Source organism: Astatotilapia calliptera, chromosome 3, assembly GCF_964374335.1.
Source record: "Astatotilapia calliptera chromosome 3, fAstCal68.1, whole genome shotgun sequence".
Lineage (NCBI taxonomy): Eukaryota > Metazoa > Chordata > Actinopteri > Cichliformes > Cichlidae > Astatotilapia > Astatotilapia calliptera.
Genome location: NC_137424.1, coordinates 60258583 through 60271584, shown reverse-complemented (window position 1 = coordinate 60271584; position 13002 = coordinate 60258583). Strand labels below are relative to the sequence as shown.

At 38.8% G+C, this 13002-nt stretch overlaps 1 protein-coding gene across 2 annotated transcripts in view; it reads left to right on the top strand.

The window, feature by feature from the left end:
• LOC113018995 (uncharacterized) overlaps positions 1-13002 on the top strand; it is a 134981-nt gene that overhangs the window by 82036 nt on the left and 39943 nt on the right. The window lies entirely within an intron of this gene.

The following is a 13002-nucleotide window of genomic DNA, read 5'->3' as shown; positions in this document are numbered from 1 at the left end:
TTACAAAAGCAAAGTATTTGGTATGAAGACTCGTAACTGGCATTCAGCAGGGCAACATAGCAGGTGATGAACAGGGTCATACTGGTCTTTTAACACTTTTTTCTTTTTTTTGGCTTTCCTGCATTATCATAAAAACAAGAGTTTCTTCTTTCTTTATAGTGCCATTTACAATATCCATTGTAGGAGTAAATTCCAGCAAAGTGCACTTCCTTTTACAGTCGTGCGTATCTGCACATCATTTTTTGCATCCACCAAAGGAAAGGGGAAAAAAAGCCTGTTGCACATTGTGTCAAGAAAGTGTTAATCCTAGAAACATTGCAAAACATTTCCTAGCAAAGTGGGTGATCTGTGACTTCTGTGCAACCAACTATCCCAGATTGCATTTCGTCCAAAACTCAAATGCACCATTGGTGGAGGATAGCGGCTAATAATATGAGTAAAGTTTGAAATATTACTGCTTCTGCAACACAAAATAAACATATTTTCAGGTGAGACTGTAGATGTGTAAATTTCAAATATCTGCTTGATTTATCAAGACATCACATATTTGCAAAATATGTCTTGTTTATTTCAGTGTTTTACTTGTTCCAGAACAAATCGGTTTTGTTGAGATTACAGTTAAATGAAAACGTCCAGGCATGAAGCTTAAGTCTTACTTGGAGAGCTGTTAGTATATTTTGAAATCAATTTTTCACTCGTTGTTATCTCCTGATGTAAAAATGCGCTGTTCTTATTTTAAAAGCTGACTCTGAATTAAATCCAACAGAAATATTTTAATCCAGGAGTAAAACATTTTTACGAGGAGCAAAAATGGCATGTTACTATATGGAGAACCTGAAGACTGCTCCAGAAATGATCATGTAATGTTATCTGCACATTTAACACTTTAGCATCTCCTAGTGGTTAGCTTGGATAGTGTGCTCAAGTTATTTTTTTTTCTGGGTTGCTTTCCTTTAGGGACACATGAGTAGGAGGAGGCATGAGGCCATTTTAGTACTGGCAATTGCACAGTGGCTGTATCCAGTTCACGGTCTGCAGCCTTAACGGTCCACAAGGGCCGCATACTCAAAGACTGCTAAGGCCTGAAGTGAGAGGCTTGTGAAATGGGACGGTCTAACCAACACGTTCTCACTCCCAACTTGTCAAACGTGTGACGCATGGTCAGGCTCCCTCTGCTTCACTTATCGACGCACAGGGTACCCCCCTCGCGTCGAGAATTGACGTGCAGGGTCCTCTCATTGAATACTATAGAGCTCCCTAAACGTTGCTTATTGACCACAAGAGATTGCCGCGGAAGTTGTCCGTATATTTATATATTTCCAAAATCACATGGTAGTGACGTATACAGAACACAATAAATTATATAATGTAAACAACTACCTGAGAAACAGCAGATACAGCAAATACATTAATTATAGGCTGTTACTTTTGTATTGTTTATTGCATATGGAGGGAGTGGTGTATGCTGGGTAATGGCACAGCTAGCTACTGGGTGACTTTATTCACCCGCTTCGGCTGTTATCAGTCCATACAATGGGCGTTATTAGCACAAATCAGTCCCATAGATATGGGCCATCTCCTGCTAGATTGTTCAGAAGGTTGTTCTCATCCATCCAGATGGAGGATCACTAACAGGAGCATGGGAAGTAGTGATGGTAAATTTGATTCTTTTTACTGAATCGGGTTTTAATGAGTCACTCACCAAAGTGAATCGTGTTTTTTGAGTCATTTGATTCACTGAGTCAGTTGACCAGAGAGTGCAAAAAATTTACATTTTCACTCAAACTTAATTTGTTTCTCCTTTCATGTAAATCCCACTGCTAAGATGAATGATTCTAAAAAAAAAACAACTATTTTATAGAGCAAAAAAGAGCAAAAACATTTCTAAAATTAAGCAATTTCCTATCACAATTGCTTAATAAACATTTATTTTGTTTATTTTTATTTTATTAGTATTTTCCTTAACTGTGTTAAATATATATTTTCTCATCTAAATGTCCACTGAGCTGTGAGCCAGGGGGCGGTAATGCGCCTTAACATTGGTGCCAACCAAGAAGAAGAAAAAGCTGTGAGCCAGGAGGGAGGGGGTGAGTGAGTGAGTGACTCGTTCGTTCTATGATTCAGCACAGGAGGGAGGGGGTGAGCGAGTCCTGAGTGATTTGCCTACGCTTACGATTCAACACAGGAAGGGTGAGTAGCTCAAATGTGTTGTTAGCATGTTAGCAGAGCAATGCTACTGTGAACTGAGGAGCTATTTTCTTGATGTGAGCTTCTACTCAGGGTTTTTTCTTCCAGTTCAGAGCAGGAATGCTTTTGTTAAGAAACTGGCTGTTGTTACCTGATAATGTGTTTGGGGCGGGGGGCGGGCACTCCTGTTCTGATTCCTCTCCTTACCAACTCCTCATCAGTCCCTCATAAATCAGGACAAGCAGTGGTCTGGAGTTGGCTTTTAATTCTCTAAATAAATAAAAATAGCAATTAGTTTTAAAATAAAACACCAGCTAGGGCTGGGTATCGTCACTGATTTCTAGAATCGATTCAATTCCGATTCACAAGGTCCCGAATCGATTCGATCCACGATTCGATTTAATTCGATTCAATTCGATTTAAATCTGGGAAATTTTGACAGTCAGAGATATAATTCAGATCAGGACATTTACATATTTTTGTATCTATAAAAAGGAAGCTGACACTCTCAAGACTTTATCCAAGGTGTGAGCATCACAGCAGATGCCTTTGTGTCAAAGTAGCTGAAGATAAAACACAGAAAAACATGTAGGTGATTTTCCTGGCCTGGGATTTTATAAAAATATTCTGCAGTACATCAAAAACGAAAGAAAACCATTAATTAATCAACATTACCTCTTACGTTACAGCGGTTTTATTAGAGACACGGCTAAACATTTTGCATTTTGAATAATTTTAAAAAGTTTGAATTTGTTCAGTATTGAACAGCAGAAATGAGGTTTTCTTTTCGGAAGAATGTAAAAGGGAAAAAAACACCGGCCGACAGCGCTGTAAGCAACAGTAGACTTGTGTAACAAGCAAGCGAATAATGAAGAAAGCGAAACTGTTCGAGAAAGAAGGGGGGGAGGGGGGGGGAGGGAGAGAGAGAGAGCTGCGCATCGCAATGGAAGCAAAACAGTAAAAGAGTGAATTCATGACGATGTTTATGTGAAGCGTTTGGATCTTCTTTTGCTGCTGGTTCGGTCAATATTGTTTGGAGAGAGATCAAACTAACAGCTTTAGAATCAGCGCATAAAGGGCGTGAACACAAAGCGCGGACCCGGATCAGCGAGCTGTCGGCTTTCAGCCCCGACTGTGAGAAAGGCGACATCTAACTGATTCTGATCCGCGGGTCGCGCTGTGTGTTTAAGTCTATGTGCAGAATCCCTGTACCTGCTCTCATTTACTGTTTGGTGGTTCTTGAAATTTTGTGAGATGTCACCAGAGATTCTGGCATTTCAGACAAAATAAATTTATATTAAAAAATCGATTCAGGATTTTAATGAATCGATTTTACGTTATCCAAGCCAGAATCGATTTTAATCGATGAATCGATTATAAAAACCCACCCCTAACACCAGCTTCCTGACTTAAGAATTTTTTTCTCCTGTCCTAATTTTTTTTTGGCTCACTAAAGTGAGCTGATTCTGCCTTGTAAAATGCCATGTGAAACACAGTAAAACAAATAATTTACAAAACATACATTACATCAAATGTTTAATTTATTATTAACAAATTGTATTCTACATGGAATGCACCAACAGTATACTGGGATCTATTATGTAAGCCAAGGATAATTTTGTGTGATTGGTTTTACAACTTAGAATGACAAACATTGGATTGAGAGTATGAGTGGGATAAAACTCCTGAAGCATCTGTTTAAATTATCAGTGCATTTATTAATGGTGCTCCATAAATAAACCAAAACAATGTTGTTTTGTGCATAACAAAAAGCTCACAATTGTGCAGTCAAAATGTAAAATAAAAGATGCTGAGCATAATAACAAAGACAGAGTTTGCAGCTGCTCTGTTTCCAAGTTCTACTGCGCAACTGACAGCCTGGAGTTTGAAATCCTCTTTGTAACCGTGTCTCTTACAGGTGCCATTTATGGTCCTTACACACATAATATGGTAATATTACGTTGAAGCAGAGTAGTATCACTCTGCGAGTCTCCTCGGTAGCCGTAATGCTCCAACAATCCATCAAGCAGTGCAGCTTCATAGCTTACCAAAGTCGTACCAAAACATTTTTTGACATATTTTTTTAAGCTGTGTACCACATAAAATTGATTCGAGGTCAGGAAGCACAACCAGAATTCATACATAAGGCAGACTGTCGATTTTTGAGATGAAAGGATTTTAGGCCGTGTGTCAACGCGTTAGCCCGGTTAGCTCACTAACGCCACCCAGCCCCACGCACGGGGTGATCCGCGGTAACTAGTCAACGGAGATTTGCCCCGTTAATGCAGTTATGGCATTAACTTTACGCTGACAGCACTAAAATAGTAATCTTCAAATGTTTTCTTTTTACCGACCAGCTCATCTTTGATAGCTGCTGTGTCCATCTTGTCGTTGCCTGCAGGTGAAGCGATGGGGGAGGGGGAGTTGTGTTCAGTGAAGGAGAGAGGCGGAGTAACACAGCGTAGAGACAAAAGTGGACGAAAGAGAGGCAAACTTGCGGCTCCACGAGTATAATTATAATGTAACATAGACTATATCGATATAAACGATATTGTCACATCTCATATTTCATTTAGTTCATTTAGTGGAGCTCGCTGGCCATGAGGACTCCACCACCCCATTCACACAGAAACTAAAGCACACATTTTATTGGCTAAATGTGATTCGAACAAATTAAACGACACGGCAGCAGGTGCCCCCGAACTTTATTTTATTTTATTTAAATAGCGGCGGGGGGTTGCTGCCGTTGGTCATGAGTGAGCCAGCCTATTTTGTTTCGTTCGGTGGTATGGCGGCCACAGACTGCACTTCATGAAATACGCATAGGGGGTGTCGCGGAGGCTTGTCAGATATGAGCGCGCCTCTTTAGTAGCGAAGTTTGTCGGATTTTCATTGTTTTGTGACATGGAATCTTAAATGATATAGTAAACACATACCCATAAGCCACAAGGCTTCTTAGCCAAGAAAGTAATGCTATGCTAAGTTTCGGAAAAATACGAAGAACTTCAGTTGTGATATTTCTAAAAGACAAATTGAGACTGTTCAAACATATACTGTCTGATGTAAAAAAATAAACATTACTTGCCTTTAGAAACTTGAGATGAACGATCTATTCAGCTCCTGGTATAAAAAGCCTCACGTTCTCATTAAGGTAGACGGGCAGGTGGCTTTCAGTTCTTGCAAAAGCGCAAAGTAGACCCCGTAGCATCCAAAAATATGAGATGCGCATGTGTACTCAGGCACAGAAAGGCGCCAACAGCTTCAACTCATGTAAAACTTGAATTCATTCATTTTGCCAGCAATAAATTTCATCTGAGACCAACTTTTGCTCCAAAACGTTAAATGATTAGTTGAAACCCTTAATGTATTTGAGTTTATGGGCCAACTGAACTTATAAAATAAACAATAAAAGGTGAATCAAATGGACCATTACGGCAAGGCTGGGATGGTCAATTTGGTAAAGTAAATCCGTTGGGCATCTTTCTTCGCCTTTAGACAATAATTCTGATGGCAAAAGAGCCAAACGGGACAGGCAAAAAAAATAAAAGAAGAAGATCTTTCTGATTCCTGACTAAACTATTGTTTGTTTTTGTTTTGTTTCCTTTTTTTATCATATTTTTTTGCCACACATTTGATAGCCTTTTAAATTCTAAGCTGAATGTTACATTACAAGTAATTCAATAAGATAAAAATAGACTGTGGACTATGGTATTTTATTTCTGTCAATGTTCCAACAGCTCCAATGAACACTGTTTCAGCACCATCTGAGAATGTTGGTACGAAAATACTTCAATAAAAGGAAACAGAATACAACTAAATATATACAATTAAACATATTCACACTTTTACATGTATTTGTATTTTCTTGTTTCTCTGTTGTCATTTTTCACAATTAAAGAACAGTTTAGGCATCTAATCAGTTGTTCTTTTATTGAAATGTAACTACAAGGGAACGTGTAATATTTTAATGTGGTTGTACTCTAACAATGATACCATTCAGCAGAAGTAACATGGTACAAATGATTGAAGCAGGTTTAAATTGTACGACTTAATTCTGCACAGGTATACATGTGAAAATAGATTATACATATGATTTACAATGATGAGTACTTTCAAATTATATATATTTCTTATTATTTTGACAATCGTAGCAGTTAAGTAAAGGTTTTACTTTGGGGGTTTTTTTGTTGTTGTTTTTTTGTCTTGCTTTTTTTTAACCGCTCCTGCTCCAGGAAGATCGTGAAGGACCTCAGCCATCCCAACAACAGACTGTTCTCTCTGTTGAGGTCAGGAAAGCGATTCCGCTCCCTGAAGACCAACACAGAGAGACTGAGGAGGAGCTTCTTCCCGCAGGCGATACGGTCTCTCAATCACACCACCACACAGTACTGACCCACACATACAGTTCTTACACACACACACTGGACATTCTGGACATTGTTTTCACTTAAATCACTTTAAGCATATTTGCACTGCACAAGACATAATGTGGATTGCACGACACTGGTCACTACATTCTTCTTTTCCAGTTAATACTTGTACAGCTGCTGTTATTGTGTGTGTGTATATATATATTTATTTATTTATATTTCTTCATACATTCTTATATAGTTCTATACTGTGTATTGTGTATTTTGTTGTACAGTTATTTTATTTTCAACTTTAATTTATATATTTTATCTTATTCTTTCCCAGTTAAATTTACCCTTCATTCTAATTTGTGTTGTACAGTTATTTCATTTTTAACCTTAATTTTTTATATTTTATTCCTTCCTAGTTAAATTCACCCTTTAATTTTTCATATTTATTTCCTATCTTATTCATAGCCCTTTCCTTTTTTTTTCTTTAGGTCACGAGCAGTTGTCCAAGCATTTCACTGCATATCGTACTGTGTATGACTGTGTACGTGACAAATAAAAATTTGAATTTGAATGAATTTGAATATTTCCTGTCAGGTCCTCAAGATGACCTTTACTCTGACATTGTAATCGCATTATCTTTCCTTTGGTTGGAATGGATGACCATGAACAGGCTGGTAAACGTGTCTCAAAACTTCTACATTTCACTCATATGAAGCAATTTTCATCTCTGGCTAAATTTGACTGTTTTTTAGATGAATGTGTGATATTTAATAATGGTGATTATGTATAAATTTGATTTGAATGATTCACACTAACAGCTACATTATTCTCCCATTTGTCATAAGTCTGTATTTCAGTAGTTATTATTGCATAAATAGATTAACTACAATGCTTAAATTATGGAAAATGTCATTTTGGATGGCACTGACATGTTTGTGTGTTTCTGTCTGTGTGTGCAGGTACAACTTCAAGCCAGGACACAGACTGTACAAATTGTTGCATCTATTGCAGTTTTAACACATTTCTGCGACACTGCTGTGATTCTTTATCCATTTTACCTGCTGCTTTTTGTGAATTATGCTTGTCATTTGCCTGTGACACATGTCTGGACTAATTTCTCGGCTCTTTATTTTAAGGACATCCCAGAACTATAAAGTTTTGACTCTTTGGATATTATGGAGATTACGCCTACTGTGCACTTTTCCATTGCTTTCAAGAAGACAACATATTGCTGATTTTCTCTATACTGTGCCCATTTTTTCCTTTATCCTATATATTGTTTAGGTGATGTCTGTTTACTTTCAAAATTACTTTCTAAACCGGGATGTCAGTGTGAAGTGAATGGCTGTCTCTTTTGCCTGTGACCTGTTTGCGATAAATTCTGAGTCTTACCAAAAAACAGAAAACAAATGGATCTTTTTTTAAATAGATTGTTCATGTTCAACAATACTATAAAGTACATAGCCAAGGTGGTTTCACACTGAAAGTGCCATTCATTCATTTATTCACAAAGACTCTGAGATTTAATGCTTATTTATTTATTTATTTATTATTATTATTATTATTATTATTACATTTTACATTCCAAGTGGAATGCAAAACAAAGTGTCAGGAGAGAAAACCATTGACTAAGCCTCCAGATAAATTAACTGTGCAGTCAAAGGAATTTATTTTATATCAAACGGTCCCACAAATTTGTCACTTTTATCTTATCTCTCCTAAATTCATCTAGCAAAAACAGCACTAATCCAGCAGCCATTCACTTTTCAGTGGCCAAATGGCCAAGGGGTACCTGCCGCTGGAGCTACACATGAGGTTCCTCAAATGATCAGAATGCTGTTGAGTTTTGGCAATCAGGTGTGGGAGACCTAGAACGATCATGATTACCGGTATGATCAGTATACTTCTACTGGGTCAGCACTGGAACATACATAAAGAAAAGAAAACTCACTTGTGGCTATAGGTGGCTCTTTCCTCCTTGCTTGCTAAGGATTATTTGGTACATGTGTTGTGCTGTCCTGGAGCATTTAATTTGTTTGTGCAAAGTTTGTGGTGGGAGTAAGAGGACTAGGTAAGTCTGGGGGACCCTGTACATTTCCACACGTAGGATGTTTTCTGTTAAATACTCTAGGTTAGGAGGTTGGGGCCACACATACAATACAATTTTATTTATATAGCACATTTAAAAACCAGAGGTATGCCAAAGTGCTTCACAGAATTAATTAAGAGCAATAAGAGATATAAATACAAACATACTGACAGGTAGGTAGGAGACATAACTATCCAATATACACCAGGCGCGGTAGGCAGACAGTAGGCACAAGCCAAAAGGCTGAAGGTTAAATCATTTAATGATTTAACCTTCAGCCTTATTTTTTAAAGGCAGATCCCGGCACGCTGCATGGTCCTGCGTGCCGGCCATCCGCCCAGTTGCCTGTGAGCTCCAGCTCACTTCCACGCCACCGTTGCTTGCCAGATGAGTGGCCACCAGGCCAGCTCCGGGGCTTCTGCCGGAGGCGCGGGCGACCGTCAGAGTGGACATTTCCCCGTTGCTGGGCCAGGGCATGGGGTGCCGATGGCCCGGGCCAATTCCCTTGCCTGCTCATGATGGGGGTATGTGGCGGGGCGTGTTCTGCGATGCCACTGCAGGGTTGGTGGTGGTGATGTGTATGACTGGCAGTGGGAGAGCTGCAGCCGTTGAATGTACTGTTACAGCGGCTGTGTGATTATTATAAGAATAAATGATGCTGCGAATCATGAAAATCTTTAAATAAAACAAATACTGTTGATAAACTATAATACAAAAATTACAATTAAAATTCTCAACAATAAAAACAACTGGTAAAAATATAATTAATATGTAAACAACTTAACAACCCCCAAATTGTCTAAGTCACGTGACATGACAGTGCAACACCGAAATATAAGAGTGGGGGAGAGGGAGCAAAGTGTTCCTGCTCTTTGCTGACACAGGAGTCCAGCGATCTGGCTGTTTCGTCTTTGCTGAAAGCACAGTGTTTTGAACGAGCAGTACTCAAAGTAAAGAATCGCTCTCACCAGACTAGTATCGATCCGATGCCGACTTGGTATCGATACTATCAATATTTTGAATGACCCGCCCACCACTAGGAAAAACTTACATTTATGGAATTTGGGTAGTAGTGTAGATGCCACGTCTTCCAGTGTTACGTTTTAAGGAAGGCACCATCCTCAGTCTTGTCACACATTCCCAAAGAAATAATTCCACAAAACTCTGTCTAAGCAGCTGAGAAAAGTTACACACCCATGCATAATCCATCAACACTCGCCTAAACAAATTTTAATTTAATTTGCAAGGTTAAAACAGAGCTTGAAAAAATATTACTCTCTCAGATACAACTATCAGACTAAAAATTTGTAAAAAAAAAAAGGCACCAAAGGACCAAAGAACAACTTTGAAAAACCTTCATAAAATATATAGAAAGGATGAGTACATTAACATGTATGCACAATATTAGGGTTTAAAGAAATCTGAAGAATAATTTAAAATATTAAGTTGCAACCAAATAGAAAAAATATATAAGCAATCTTAACAAGTAACAACCAAGCAAACAATAAGCTGAATGGAAAATTAAGTTCTGTATGTCTTAGAATTATTCTCAATTATTTTTCTTTTAAATTGTATTTATTTGATTAGATTGAAGTGGACAAATAAAGAACTGTTTATTAGAAATAGAGGCTAGTCAAACAACGAGGAACCATTTACTACTTCAGTGACAGAGAGTGAAAGAGGGCCATATCCATGACTTCTTAACATAAAACTCATTGTTTCAGCTACAGGCAACAATAAAGTGACCCCATTAAACTGAATTTTAGCTTTAGCAGCCTTATTTTCCCCTGAGTTATTGGATCTGTTACTAGTTATCTAACACAAACTAATGCAAGTCTATTACCAGCAACCAACCAAACCACTGACATAGCGTTCTGTACTAGCACAAGCAGCTGTGTGCTCTCCCGCGGACGGTAATCACAATCACTGTCTAGCACAACACCTGGAGCTAAAGGGGCAAAACAATCGCATGAGTGCTGCTGTTTGACTGAGGAAGAATAAAGTAGTTGTGGTAAGCCAGTCACGTGACCACTTAAAGACAAAGCAACAAGGTGATATATACCAGTTTATAAATTGTGTTGATAGGCCACGTACAACCAGAGTCATGATAAACAATATATATGCAGCGTTTTTTCCTCAATGGTTTCGTCACGTTTACTAAGGACAGTGCAGCAAGCACTCTCTGCTTATGAGAGAGAGAAAGAAAAACAGGGCAAGTTTTAGGAGTGATGGCGAGAGAGAGAGAGCAGAAAAAGAGAGAGAGCGAGTTTTGACATGTGAGAGATTTGTGACGTTTAGCATGTTTGGAGGGTGTAGTTAATGTGTTGTCTTGTGTAGTTAGTGTGCAGTGTTGTGGATAGTTTTGTGTTGTGTGTCAGAACAATGAGGCGACTGCTGTCTCCAGGTAGAAACAGGAGTGATACACCTGCTGCTGTCAGACCTGCAGGTATCAGGCTGTGATGTTCTCCTTTTTAGTGGACAGAAATTATGTTTTTGGAGTGGCACAAAAAATTTTTGTGGCATCTTATTGATGCGGAACAGCTGCTTGTTCTGTAAATAGTTTGAAATGGTTATTTACAAAATCAAGGTAAAAGGTAAATGGACGCAAATAACTTTCTTGTTTGCAAAACTTGTGCACATGATTTTAAAATTGAATATTTCCAAGTCACATAACCTTCAAATTGACTTTCTCTTTGCAGCAGAGGTTTTGAGTTTTAGCTAAAACAAGCTGCTCTTTTGTTCCTGAATGTTAATCCACCTCCATCAGATCGTCATCCTTTTCTTTCAGACATTCTTGTGGTTCTGTTTGAACTGGCAGCATCTGCTGATCTTTGGTCCATTGCATGGGTTCATACGATTGTGATGTTGCAGCATATTGACTGTGAACTGCATCATGAACATTCATATGATCACAATTTTGTTTTTTCACATACTTTTTTGGCTTTTTAAAATTCTGATGCTTGCTTGCTCTTCTTTCTTCCTCAACTTTCTGTTTCTTGACTGGCAGTGTGCAGACCTCATTCAGTTTCAGTGCATTTGGACGATTTCTACTCTGGATATTCTTTTGATCATCACATGTTCGTTGCATCGGCTCCTCCTCCTGTTTTTCTTCCACACAGACGACTCTCTCTGTGAGACTGACAGATTCTTCCAGCTGCTGTTTTTCATTTACGTTCACTTGTTGCTCCGCCTGCAGCTCTCCTTCATGTGGGAGTTGTAGTTTTTCTCTCTCCTTGTCCTTCCTCTTTGTTTCCTCAGATCTGAGCCCTTCATTAACCTCCAGCTCCTTTCCCTGAGCTCCTTCTTTCCTCTCTGCTCCTCTCAGTTTCTCTGGCTGCTCTCTGATTTGTTCTCGGCTCTGTTGACATGTTTCCTCTGGTTGTTTCTTGTGGTTTTGTCCTTGTATTTTCAGATGTGTATCCAGTGGAACTTGGACTGATGAAATCATGCTTTCTGTCTGACCCCTCTGTTCCTCTGGTTGGTTTTTATTATCTTTCCTTATTTTCAGTTCTCCCTCATCTTTCTCTCTTTCCCTTTGTGTCTCCGATTGAAGCCTCCTCTGGTTTTCCTCTCTCTGTTGTTCTGCCTCCAGTTTTTCTCTCCATGTCTCCTTCTGTGCCATAAACACAGAATAAAGATTGTTTACTTCACCACTGTTTTCCTCTGCTCTCTTTTTCTCCGTTTCTGACTCTTTCATGTCCACATTTCTCTCCATCTGTCTTTTTTCTACAAGCTGCTCTTGTTGTCTCTCTTTTTCTCTCCGTGGTTCCTGATCACTGCTCAGATGAAAAGAAAAATTAAAGGACTTTGCTTCTCCTAATAGCATGGGCTCCTCTTTATGTTCTTCTGTAAATGGTGAAAACTGAAGTCCTGAATATTCTTCAGCCTCCATCAGATCTTCATCCTTTTCTTTCAGACATTCTTGTGGTTCTGTTTGAACTGGCAGCTTCTGCTGATCTTTGGTCCATTGCATGGGTTCATACGATTGTGATGTTGCAGCATATTGACTCTGAGGAAAATTGTCAACGTCCATAAACTGATCATTTTGTTTGTTCTCTTTTACCTTTTGGGAATTCTGATGCTTCCTTGCTTGCATTTTCTCTTCCTTGACTGGCAGTGTGCAGACCCCATGTGGTTTTCTGCTCTGGGTGTCGACCTCCATCAGCTCCTCCTCCTGTCTTTCTTGTAGACAATTTTTTTGTTCTTTGATTCTTCCTCTCTGTTTTTTCTTCCTTGCGATATTGTTTTTTATTGTCTTTCCTTATTTTCAGTTCTCCCTCATCTTTCTTTTTTTCCCTTCGTGTCTCTGGTTGAAGCTTCCTCTGGTTTTCCTCTCTCTGTTGTTCTGCCTCCAGTTTTTCTCTC